Source organism: Cervus canadensis, chromosome 5 (genome assembly GCF_019320065.1).
Source record: "Cervus canadensis isolate Bull #8, Minnesota chromosome 5, ASM1932006v1, whole genome shotgun sequence".
In the NCBI taxonomy this organism is placed as follows: domain Eukaryota; kingdom Metazoa; phylum Chordata; class Mammalia; order Artiodactyla; family Cervidae; genus Cervus; species Cervus canadensis.
This window is the reverse complement of record NC_057390.1, coordinates 16,404,894-16,417,898: the sequence shown is the minus strand read 5'-3', so window position 1 is coordinate 16,417,898 and position 13,005 is coordinate 16,404,894.

Below are 13,005 nucleotides of genomic sequence, written 5' to 3'. Positions count from 1 at the left end.
CAATTTACAGGAAATACAGGGAAGAGAGGAAAGCATTCATTGAAGTCACACATAACCATACTCACACCTCGTCATGAGATGGGGGAAAATCATACGCGCTGCCACCTAAATGACTGGTGGATTTCAGAAGTCATAAATCTTATGAGAAAATGGATGAGTCTTCATGTATATGAATACAGTATATATACAAGTACAAATATCCTAAAATAATATATATCCTGCACACAGAAAGAATGGCTAGAATGCATTGAAATGTGTTCTATTGGGTTTTCCTTCTGTGCTTTGTTGTTTACAGAACTCTTTAGAGAAGGATATATTAGCGTGATGAAAGTATTAATCATTCAGTTGTGTCCAAGTCTTTGCAACTCCCCAGAGTAGCCTGCCAGGCTGCTCTGTCCATGGGATTTCCCAGGCAAGAATACTGGAGTGGGTGGCCATTCTCTCCTCCAGGGGATCTCCCAAACTTAGGCATCAAAACCAGGGTCTCCCACTTCTCAGGCCGATTCTTTATAGTCTGAGCCATCAGGGAAGCTCAAGTGTGGTATTCAGGTGCAAAGTTATTCAATGACAAGGTGACTGGGGCATTTGCCTGAAGAAAATATGCAAAAAGCTTGTATCTGGGGCATTTTTGGCTACAAATAATTCAGCTAAAGTACTCTTCATCATTTTCTATAGTAATGGTATTTGGTTAATAGCATAGTCTGTTATTTAAAAGCCCATCTTGATTAAATGCCTTGCATGATGGTTGAAATTGAGAAACACTTAGGATGTGGAATGACTCAATACATCATACTCATGGAAAAAATAAATGCACTCTGTTTTTCTTATTGTGCAAGTTTAAGATATATTAATATTGCTATCCCTACTAACTGAAACGAATAAAACTCTGAATCACAACAAACCATCTTTTATTAACACTATTATTCAAAATCATTCCAGCAGGTTATAGCACAAGAACAATTTTTCCAAAAAAAAGCATCTAAAATATAGTATTGAGAAGACAGTCCTCAAAATATAGAATAGCATATATTGCAGTCCTTAGTCAGCTAGAAATAGGGGTTTTTTTCCCTGAAAACTTATCAACTATTGCTGATGCATGTGTCAAAGACTGGTTGAGAACTTATTTTTTATAGAGATAAATCAAATAGGCACAATACCAATCAAAATCTCAGAAGCAAGCACATATTCAGTGAATATCTAAGTGACAAACTCAGAACATTGACACACAGGGACCCAGCTCTTTCCAGGAGCTGGTGACCATCTCATTTCAGAAGGCTAGAGAATACTTGGGTCTGATATATTAGCTCAACTGTCATCCATTTTTCCCAATCTCAGTGTCCTTAACTAATAAAAATATTGATGCATCTCTCCATATGATATTCAAAATCTCACTTGGAGACATGAACAGAATCTTAATTTTCCTTCAAGGACCTCTGCAGAACCCTTCGTGAAAGCTGTACTTTTTAGGTAAACTGTGTCATCAGCAGTTCTGTTTTTCTCTACAAAAGAGAGCACATTAATAGTGGACTGTGTTTTACTTCCTTGAGCTCCAATATCTGAATCTGTAAAAAAGGACTCAGATTACCTGTCCTACAGGAATAATTGAAGGTTAAAAAGAGACATGCCATGCCTTGCACATAACAAGTGCTCAGTCAATATTAACTCCCCAATTTACCGACCGTGATTAGAACTGTCCCTAGAGGAAATGAGCACAACCCTTGTTATCAAAGTGAAAAAGTGAAAGTTAGTCGCTCAGTCATGTCCAACTCTTTGCAAGCCCATGGACTCTATAGCCTACCAGGCTCCTCTGTCCATGGGATTCTCCAGGCAAGAATACTGGAGTGGGTTGCCATTTCCTTCTCCCAAGGATCTCCCCAACTCAGGGATCAAACCTGGGTCTCCTACATAGCAGGCAGATTCTTTACTGTCTGAGCCACCAGGAAAGCCCAATCAAACGCCTTAATTCAGAAAGCATCCCTCTAAACAGGAACATTATTTTCTTGAGATACTATTAGGTGATTCACAGAGTCACTAGAAGAAAAAAGCAATGTCTGTGGTCAAATTAGTTTGGAAAATGCTGGGTTAAAACCTGTCTTCATGACTACTAGAACTTTTTCACCTGTAATATACACTGTGGCTCCTTGAATGGAACACAAAGTGTGCTACTTTTCCCAACATTTTGGTCAGTAAACTTTTTGTCAGGAAGACTTATTTACACATGAAGAAACTAATATTCTGTAGAACACATTGTGGCAACTATGGGTCCTGAGAACCAGACTGACAAGACCAGAAGGCAATCATAGTTGCCTCAAAGGATAACAATGCTTTCCTTCAATTTTCTTTCTGTGTGTGGGATTACTCTTAAGCAATATGAAGATGAAACACCTTCAGTAAGCAATTCACTATAGAGTTACTGAGCAATTTTTTTATTTTTCGCTATCGAGTTACTGAGCGATTTTTTATTTTACATAAGGATAACTAAAAGTAAGCTGTTCAGTCTTGTGGACAATACTGTGTATAATTAAAGCATCTACTGCTTGACAAATGAACATGACTTCTAAAGGTACAGTGGTCACTTTGGTCAGAAATATAATTAGCTAGACAAAAAAGGAATTTGACGTTTTTCGTACTTTTAACAGACTGTTTAAAAGCACGTTTGAAGAAACGTAGGGTCACAGAAATTCAAATTTTGTATGCACTGATTCAGATGCATAATAAATAGTCATTCTGGAAAGGCAACTTTTATTTGGTTCAACAAATACCTGCTGCATACCTCCTATATATATAAGGTACAAGTGCGTGTTCAGTCACTCAGTCACGTCTGACTCTTTGTGATCCCATGGACTGTAGCCCACCAGGTTCCTTTGTCCATAGGATTAGATCCTTGCCAGGATCTGTCCAGGCAAGAATACTGGAGTGGGTTGCCATTGCCCCCTCCAGGGATCTTCCCAACCCAGGGGTCTTCCCAACCCAGGGGTCGGACCCGTGTCTCCAGCATCTCCTGCACTGGCAGGCAGATTCTTTCCCACCAAGCCGCCTGAAAAGTCCCTCATGTATAAGGTCCTGGTTAATAAGGGCTTCCCAGTTGGAGCAGTGGTAAAGAATCCACCCGCCAATAGAGAAGACACAGGAGACACAGCTTTCATCCCTGGGTCAGGAAGATCCCCAGGAGTAGGAAATGCAACCCACTCCAGTATTCTTGCCTGGAAAAATTCCATGGACAGAGGAGCCTGGCGAGCTACAGTCCAGGGGGTCACACAAAGTCAGACATGACTGAGTAACTGAACACACACACTGGTTAGTAAACCAATAATGCTGAGAGAAGGCATGCATCCTCTTGAATAACAAATTATAATGAGCCTAGACTGTGAATTTATATACTGAACAAAAGCTTGTTCTGGCCTTTCAGGTAATCACTCTCTTTGAGTCTCTGCCATGCCTAGGATTGTGATATGGTATAACATTTTAGTTTCAATTCTGCTCAGCAATGCCATTGTAAATACCATTTTAACTAGTGCTCAGATGGAACAGAATATGTGTCCTTTGCCAAAGCAACCGCTTAATGCATGGTCTTGCAGTTCAGTTCCAGAGCACCTGTGGTCTACTTTGGAAGAAATGGTGAAATGGAAGTGATTTGGATTGGAGTGGCTTCCAATCCACACACTAAAATGGCTGACATTCAAATTAACCATGCCCAGATGATCCCAAGTATACTCAGGAGGCTGAATCCATCCGAGCTCTGTAGATGACTCTGGAACCCATGGCAGGCAGAATTCCAAGGTTGTCTCCAAGATTCTTACCCTCTGTCCACACATTATACATTCTCTTCCCCTTGATCATGGGTGAGTCTGAATATGACTGATTTCCTCCCATGATTAGGTTATATCATATGACATAGGTAAAGGGACTTTTCCGGAGGTAATTAAGGTCTAAGAAAGAAATGCAAAAAGGCAAAATGGTTGTCTGAGGAGCCCTTACAAATAGCTGAGAAAAGAAAACAAGCTAAAGGCAAAGGAGAAAAGGAAAGATACACCCATTTAAATGCAGAGTTAAGAAAGCTTCCCTCAGTGATCAATGCAAAGAAATAGAAAAAAACAATAGAATGGGAAAGACTAGAGATCTCTTCAGGAATATTAGATACCAAGGGAACATTTCATGCAAAGATGGGCACAATAAAGGACAGATGGTATGGACCTAACATAAGATATTAAGAAGAGGTGGCAAGAATACACAGAAGAACTATACAAGAAAGATCATCATGACCCAGATAACCACAAAGTGTGATCACTCACCTAGAGCCCGACATCCTGGAATGTGAGTCAAGTGAGCCTTAGGAAGTATCACTACAAACAAAGCTAGTGGAGGTGACAGAATTCCAGTTGAGCTATTTCAAATCATAAAGCTGATGCTGTGAAACTGCTGCACATATTGAGCCAGCAAATTTGGAAAACTCAGCAGTGGCCACAGGACTGGAAAAGGCCAGTTTTCATTCCAATCCCAAAGAAAGGCAATGCCAAAGAGTACCCAAACCACCGCACAGCTGCACTCATCTCACACGCTAGTAAAGTAATGCTCAAAATTCTCCAAGCCAGGTTTCAACAGTACGTGAACCATGAACTTCCAGATCTTCAAGCTGGGTTTAGAAAAGGCAGAGGAACCAGAGATCAAATTGCCAACATTCCCTGGATCATCAAAAAAGCAAGAGAATTCCAGAAACATTTTTACTTCTGCTTTATTGACTATGCCAAAGCCTTTGACTGTGTGGGTCACAACAAACTGTGGAAGATTCTTAAAGGGATGGGAATATCAGACCACCTTACCTGCCTCCTGAGAAATCTGTATGGAGGCAAAGAAACAACAGTTAGAACTGGACATGGAACAACAGTCTGGTTCCAAATTGGGAAAGGAGTACGTCAAGGCTATATATTTTCATCCTGCTTATATGCAGAGTACATCATGTGAGATGCCAGGCTGGATGAAATCCAAGTTGGAATAAGATTGCCGGGAGAAATATCAATAACCTCAGATATGCAGATGACACCACCCTTATGGCAGAAAGCAAAGAAAAACTAAAGAGCCTCTTGATGAAAGTGAAATAGTAGAGTGAAAAGGTTGGCTTAAAACTCAACATTCAGAAAACTAATATCATGTCATCTGGTCCCATCACTTCATGGCAAATAGATGGGGAAGCAATGGAAACAGTGACAGACTTTCTTTTCCTGGGCTTCAAAATCACTGCAGATCATGACTGCAGCCATGAAATTAAAAGACGCTTGCTCCCTGGAAGAAAAGCTGTGACCAAACTAGACAGCAGAGACATTAAAAAAGCAGAGACATTACTTTGCCAACAAAGGTCCATCTAGTCAAAGCTGTGGTTTTTCCAGTAGTCATGTATGGATGTGAGAGTTGGACTATAAAGAAAGCTGAGTGCTGAGAATTGATGCTTTTGTACTGTGGTGTTGGAGAAGACTTTTGAGAGTCCCTTGGACTGCAAGAAGATCAAACCAGTCCATCCTAAAGGAAATCAGTCCTGAATATTCATTGGAAGGACTGATGCTGAAGCTGAAACTCCAATACTTTGGCCACCTGATGTGAAGAACTGACTCATTGAAAAAGACCCTGATGCTGGGAAAGATTGAAGGCAGGAAGAGAAGGGGATGATAGAGGATGAGATGGTTGGATGGCATCACTGACTTGCTGGACATGAGTTTGAGCAAACTCCAGGAGTTGGTGAAGGACAAGGAAGCCTGGCATGTTGCAGTCCATGGGGTCACAAAGAGTTGAATAAGACTGAGTGACTGAAACGACTGAATTAAGGTCCTAAATAAGTCGTGACTGAATTAATCAAAAGAGGGAATATCCTAGTTAGCCCACTGTGAGCCCTTTAAAAAGGAATGGATCCTTCCTAAAGGAATTGATTGAAAGTGAAAGAGATTCTCTTGTTAGCCTTAGAGAAGTAAACTGCCATATTGTGGAGAGGGTGAATTGGCATTTTAAAGAGCAAAATAGCACCTTAGTTATATATAGGCTTTGAAGCCTGATTGCTTGGCATTGAAACTTGTTTCCACATATGACCCCAGACAAGTTAATTGTTCCCTCTGAGCCTCAGGTTCCTCAACTACAAACTCAGGTGACACATGCCTGGCCTGCCATGTAAGCTTGTTGTGAGAATTATATATATGAACATAGATGGAGCACTTGGAAGAGTGGCTCCCGCATTAAGTTCCTTATAAATGGAAACTGTTCTTATTTTGTGTTCCTAAGTGCCATTGTGAGGATGCAACCAGATATTATATCACCATGCCAGGAGAATTCTCCTTTGAGCACCAACATCTCTTTATCATCCACCTCAAATCTAAATTCTGGAGTACCTCAGGACTCTGTAAAGGGTTTTCTCTCCTTTAGCTTGGTTATTTTCTTCCCTAAATGATCTCATCCTTTACTATGACTATATATCATTTATGTATCATCAACTCCAAAATGTATTTCTCATACACAGATCATTGCTCTCATCCTTAAACATACGCATATACCATTACCTATCTGACATATCCACTTTGATGGCTCATACGTATCTCAAATGTAGCATGCCCACACCTAAATCCTTAGCAGCCCAACCATTCTTCAATCTCTTTTCCCCAAGGCTTTCCCTTCTTAGTAAATGGTATGATGGTCCATCCTAGATGCTCAATCCAGAAATCTGGGAAAATTTAGGATTTATTTCTCTCCAAATATATTCAATTCATTACAATTTTTCTCAAAAAAAAAACAAAAAACATAATCCATTAATTTCTCTTTCCACCATAATGTACCTGCAAGGCTGCTCCGAATCCTTTTTTAACAATATGTAGCCATTTAATTATTATTTTTATGTACCAAGTCTGTCTTCCCCTGCAAGACTGATCTGATCACTTTTTACAACCACTTTGTTCTCTACCACTAGCAAAATGCCAATCCCACAACAGATATTGAGAAAATATTTGTTGAATGAATGAATGAATGAACATATCATAGTTCTCCCCCATGAGTGTGTTTTGATGAGAACAACAGAATTAACCACTCAGACTGAAAGCAGAAACAGCAAAATTACTAGAATATTAATGTCATAAAAAGTTTGAGATTCATATTTTCCCACATTTCAACTCCAGACATAAGAAGATTGCTTACAATCTGAACCACAGAGCTTCACATCTGATCTCATTTCCTATTGCCATCACCAGTGGCTATCATGTCTTGAATCCTTCTGTTCTTGTAAATAGCTGTACCTAATAGTTCTAATTATACCAGCTAAATGTCCAATACTAGAGTAAAGGCACAAATTCTACTTATGTATTAATCAATAGTCATATCCTTTGTTGTTATTGTGAGGAATCATTTCAGATCATAAAATGGTTATGTCCAATATCCTGTGCCAAACTCATTCTTTTATTTTTTTTCTCATCCCCAGGCTTCTATGTTTGACCTTCATCATTCCACTTTGCTGAGATAGGTCTCCTAGCAAATATCATGAAAAAGGTTGGAAGTGCAATCCAAGCAAAGACTTTAAAGTTTCAAATCTACATGAACCATTTTTATTTATTCCCAAACCAAGGAACAAGGAAGGGCTTACACACAGATCATTTCTGTGGTAAGATATACCCACAACTAAATCCTTAGCAACACAACCCTTCTTCAGTTTCTGATGAAACCTCTTACCCACAGGCATCTTCCTCAATAATACCCCATAAACCCTCTCCTCACCGGGACCATGTTCCTGAGCTTCTTTTATTGAAAATAAAATTCTCATTTCAGCCCTCATTGCCCTCTAGCTATCACTCTCTCTCTTTCCCACCAAAGTCAAATTTTTAGAAAAAGATTTAAAGACATTTCCACATGTAATACTTTGTCCTCAAAACAACTCCTTTCCAAAGCAGCATAAATCCAATGACTGACTGATTTGGGATATAAAGACCAGATCACTTATGCCAACTTCAAGCAACTCAGAAGGGTCTTCCTAGCTTCTGGATTCTCAATGTATCAGGTGAAGCTTTCAGTGGGCCTTCATCATAACCTAAATTTTCCCTCTGACCTATCTGTCCATTTCCTTTCCTTCTACAGGAGTTGACCTCAAGAATATTTTTAATACACTCCCTGTACTTTATGAATCCAGTCTGACAGAAGCCTTCAATATTATGTTGTTGTTCAGTCACTCACTCATGTCTGATTCTTTACAACACCATGGACTTTAAAACACCAGGCTTCCCTGTCCTTCACCATCTACCGGAGCATGTTCAAACTCATGTCTATCAAGTGAGTGATGCCATCCAACCATCTCATCCTCTGTCAGCCCCTTTTCCTCCTGCCTTCAGTCTTTCTCAGCATAAGTGTCTTTTCCAATGAGTCAACTCTTCACATCAGGTGGCCAAAGTATTGAAGTTTCAGCTTCAGCATCAGTCCTTCCAATGAGTATTCAGGACTGATTTCCTTTAGGATGGACTGGTTTGATCTTCTAGCAGTCCAAGGGACTCTCAAGAGTCTTCTCAAACACCACAGTTCAAAAGCCTCAATTCTTTGACACTCAGCCTTCTTTATGTTCCAACCCTTACATCCATACATGACGACTGGAAAAACTATAGCTTTGATAAGATGGACCTTTGTCGGCAAAGTGATGTTTTAAATACACTATCTAGGTTGGTCGTAGCTTTTCTTCCAAGGAGCAAGCATCTTTTAATTTCATGGCTGCAGTCACCATCTGCAGTGATTTTAGAGCCTAAAAAAAGAAAGTCTGTCACTGTTTCCATTGTTTCCCCATCTATTTGCCATTAAGTGATGGGACCGGATGCCATGATCTTACTTTTCTGAATGTTGAGTTTTAAGACAACTTTTTCACTCTCCTCTTTCACCTTCATCAAGAGGCTCTTTAGTTCCTCTTCATTTTCCACCATAAGGATGGTGTCATCTACATATCTGATGTTATTGAAATTTCTCCTGACAATCCTGGCTTGTGTTTCATCCAGCCTGGCATTTCTCATGATGTACTCTACGTGTAAGTTAAATAAGCAGGGTGAGAATAGACAGCCTTGACATAGTTCTTTCCCAATTTTTATCCAGTCTGTTGTTTCATGTCCGGTTGTAACAGCTGCTTCTTGACCTGCATACAGGTTTCTCAGGAGGCAGGTAAGGTGGTCTGATATTCTCGTCTCTCTAAGAATTTTCCAGTTTGTTGTGATCTATACAGTCAAGGCTTTAGCATAGTCAATGAAGGAGAGGTAGATGTTTTTCTGGAATTCGCTAGCTTTTTTTGTGATCCAACAGATGTTGGCAATTTGATCTCTGGTTCCTCTGGCTTTTCTAAATCTAGCTTGCACATCTGGGAGTTCTCGGTTCACATACTGTTGAAACCTACCTTGGAGGAATCTGAGCATTACCTTGCTAGCATGTGAAATGAGTGCAATTGTGCAGTAGTTTGAACATTCTTTGGTATTGCCCTTCTTTGGGATTGAAATGAAAACTGACCTTTCCCAGTCCTGTGACCACTGCTGAGTTTTCAAATTTGCTGGCAGATTAAGTGCAGCACTTTCACAGCATTATCTTTTATGATTTGAAGTAGCTCAACTGGAATTCTATAACCTCCACTAACTTTGCTTGTCATGATGCTTCCTAAGGCCCACTTGACTTTGCACTTCAAGATGCCTGGTTCTAGGTGAATGATCACACCATTGTGGTTATCTGGGTCATTAAGATTTTTCTCGTATAGTTCTTCTGTGTATTCTTTCCACCTCTTCTTAATATCTTCTGTTTCTTTTAAGTCCATACCATTTCTGTCCTTTATTGTGCCCATCTCTGAATGAAATGCTCACTTTGTATCTCTATAATTTTCCTGAAGAGATCTCTAGTCTTTCCCATTCTATTATTTTCCTCTGTTTCTTTGCATTGATCACTTAGGAAGGGTTTCTTATCTCTCCTTGAAATTCTTTGGAACTCTGCTTTTTTCCTTTACCTTTCACTTCTCTTCTATTCTCAGCTATTTGTAAGGCCTCCTCAGACAACCATTTTGCTTTTTTGAGTTTCTTTTTCTCAGGGATAGTTTTGATCACCTGCAGAATACATAGGCAATTTGTGCCTCCTGTACAATGTTACGAACCTCTGTCCATAGTTCTTCAGGCACTCTATCAGATATAATCCCTTGAATCTGTTTATCACTTCCACTGTGTAATCATAAGGGATTTGATTTAGGTCATACCTGAATGGCCTAGTGGTTTTCCCCAAGTTCTTCAATTTGAGTTTGAATTTTGCAATAAGGAGTTCATGATCTGAGCCACAGTCAGCTCCTGGTCTTGTTTTTGCTGACTGTATAGAGCCTCTCCATCTTTAGCTGCAAAGAATATAATCAATTTGATTTCAGTATTGACCATCTGGTGACATCCATCAGCAAAGTTATTCTCTTATCTTGTTGAAGAGGGTGTTTGCTATGACCACTGCATTCTCTTGGCAAAACTGTTAGCCTTTGTCCTGCGTCATTTTGTGCTCCAAAGTCAAACTTGCCTGTTACTCCAGGTATCTCTTGACTTCCTACTTTTGTATTCCAGTCCCCTCTGATTAACAAGACATCTTTTTTTGGTATTAGTTTTAGAAGGTCTTGTAGATTCAATATTATAGGTATCCTTTAATTTTCATATCACTCTTAACAAATTTGAAATTTACAGGCTTATTATGTGGTTATCTGATTAAAGCCTTTCTCCCCCATGAAAACAGTGTCATTTTTTTTTCACTATTATTTTCCCCATACCCAGCACAGTGTATATGTCCCATGGAATATGCTTGGTGAATAGTCAGTTCTTGTACTAGAATGGTAAATGAATAAATACCTGTTTATTCACTACTAGGAATCCATTTATTTAAATTAAGTTACTGTGTTTCCCAATCAAAATGCAATTGACCCTTATATGTAGTCCATGCATCCTAGAACAAGCACATAAAGACTTTCCTGATTGGAAAAAGCCTTTAAGAAAGGACTTGGCACCATGTTGAGTTTAGAAAAGACCTAAACGCTGATGGAAGACCACCAATCAACATCATGTAGCTGAAAGATTGAAAAAGCATGGGTTTTGGACTCAGCCAAACATGGATTTGAAGTTGGACTTTGTCACTACCCAGGTGATCTGTCATAAGAATTAAAAGAATTCCAATTGGAAAATACTAGGCATAAAATAACCACAATAAATATTTGTATTTTATCCATATAATCCCTATCATCCTCCAACTACATTGTAACTTTTTCTGAGAAGAATGCTGCCCATGAAATCACCTTATCTGAATATCCACTGAGGATAAAAGCAAACATGAAAATGTATTTTGGCCACTTCAATTATTTTGCTCTTCTTTTAAAATCTTTTCCATTCTCAAATTTATTTCAGTAAGCTAGTCATCACAGAATCCTTGAGACGGTTGCTATTGGATTTGGTTTAAAAGCAATAAACTGAAACAAAGTATCATGGTAAAACTATGCAAATTGACCAAACTTAAATCAAACTAATAGGAAGACTTTTCATCTACTGCCAGCTAATTTACTTCATGCTTCTGGATATCGATTCTACTTGGAGTGGTGGGAAATCTGTCATGCTTAAGATGCCATCTGTTCCAACTGCCAATGAAAGTTACTTCTCTCTTCCAAGGTCTGTTGGCCAACAGCTCATCTCTTATTTCCCACAGCTTTTTGAAAGCTTCATTAGGTCCCTATTCAACGTTAGACAAGAAATCCAATCTATTTATTTTCATTACTTCTAACAATTGACTAATTTATACTTTCAAGTCAGGAGCTTCCCCTCAACCACAGACACAAAAATCAATGAAGAAGGAAGTGTGGGGACATGTGAGTTTTGTGGAAAAGATATTGGAATTGTAGACAAACAAGAAGTATAGAAGTCTCTATGAGGCTACAGAGCAAAGAAGGGATTAAATAGCAAATATCAGTTTGTCAGAGGAAACAGTCAGCAAAATTTCAAAGGAAAGCATGTTTCTGGAAAAATTAGACCAAGCAATCTTCCCCACAAAACTATGAAATTGGAACACTACAGATGTGTCAAATGCTGTGGCCTGTGCTATAGTAATTAAATACTGACTTGTATTGATTCACACATGAATTTGTGATGCACTTTTCATACTGATGTTATGGAACTAAATGAATGAGGGGTTTAAACAACTCAACTAGGAATGAACTAAGTCTAACTCTAAATAGTCAAGTCCAGTGAACATTTTAATGGTTGAGGAATTTTTAAATTATGTGAACCCACTTATTTCTTTAACATAAATTCACTTGGTTTAAAAGTTTTCAATCTTTTCAGGATACATATGATGTTCCAATTTTGAACAATGTTCACTGATTCCTCAGAAGACAAAAAAAATAAAACACATTTCTGATTCATGGGTTTTTAGACTCTCCACCTTTCCATTGTATCTGTCAATATAAAATTGACAGTATAACTAACTGGTAATACCTAGATTAACTGTGGTTGGTGAATTTTTTTTTACATATACTTGGGAGAGTGAAAACCATGCACCTAATGGCTTTGGAGTGTTTTGGAGCCCAGGTCAAAACAGGAAGAAGCAGATCTGAGGCATGAATAATATATCAAAGTTAAGACATGCAAAGAATACAGCCATTTACTTAAACAAGGTATTCATTCTCTTTGGAATAAATAAATGCTCAGGAGTATATGTTCTAGAATGCCTTATCTGGACACATATCTGCTATTTCAAGTCTCTGAGCTCATTCCCTGTAATATCTCCATGTTTCAAAGATATCAGAAAGGGACTAAGCTGAAAAGTACTCTCAACAACTTTTCCTCAGTCAATTCATTTGTATTTAACTGATTTTTTGTTTATTTATAATATAATAAACATTCACTACAGAAAGCTGAAGAAAATTATATTGACTCACATTCCTCCTCACAGAAATAAGATCTGGTGAATACATATAAATCCTTTTCTGTACAAACAGACATATATACATAATATTTACTGACA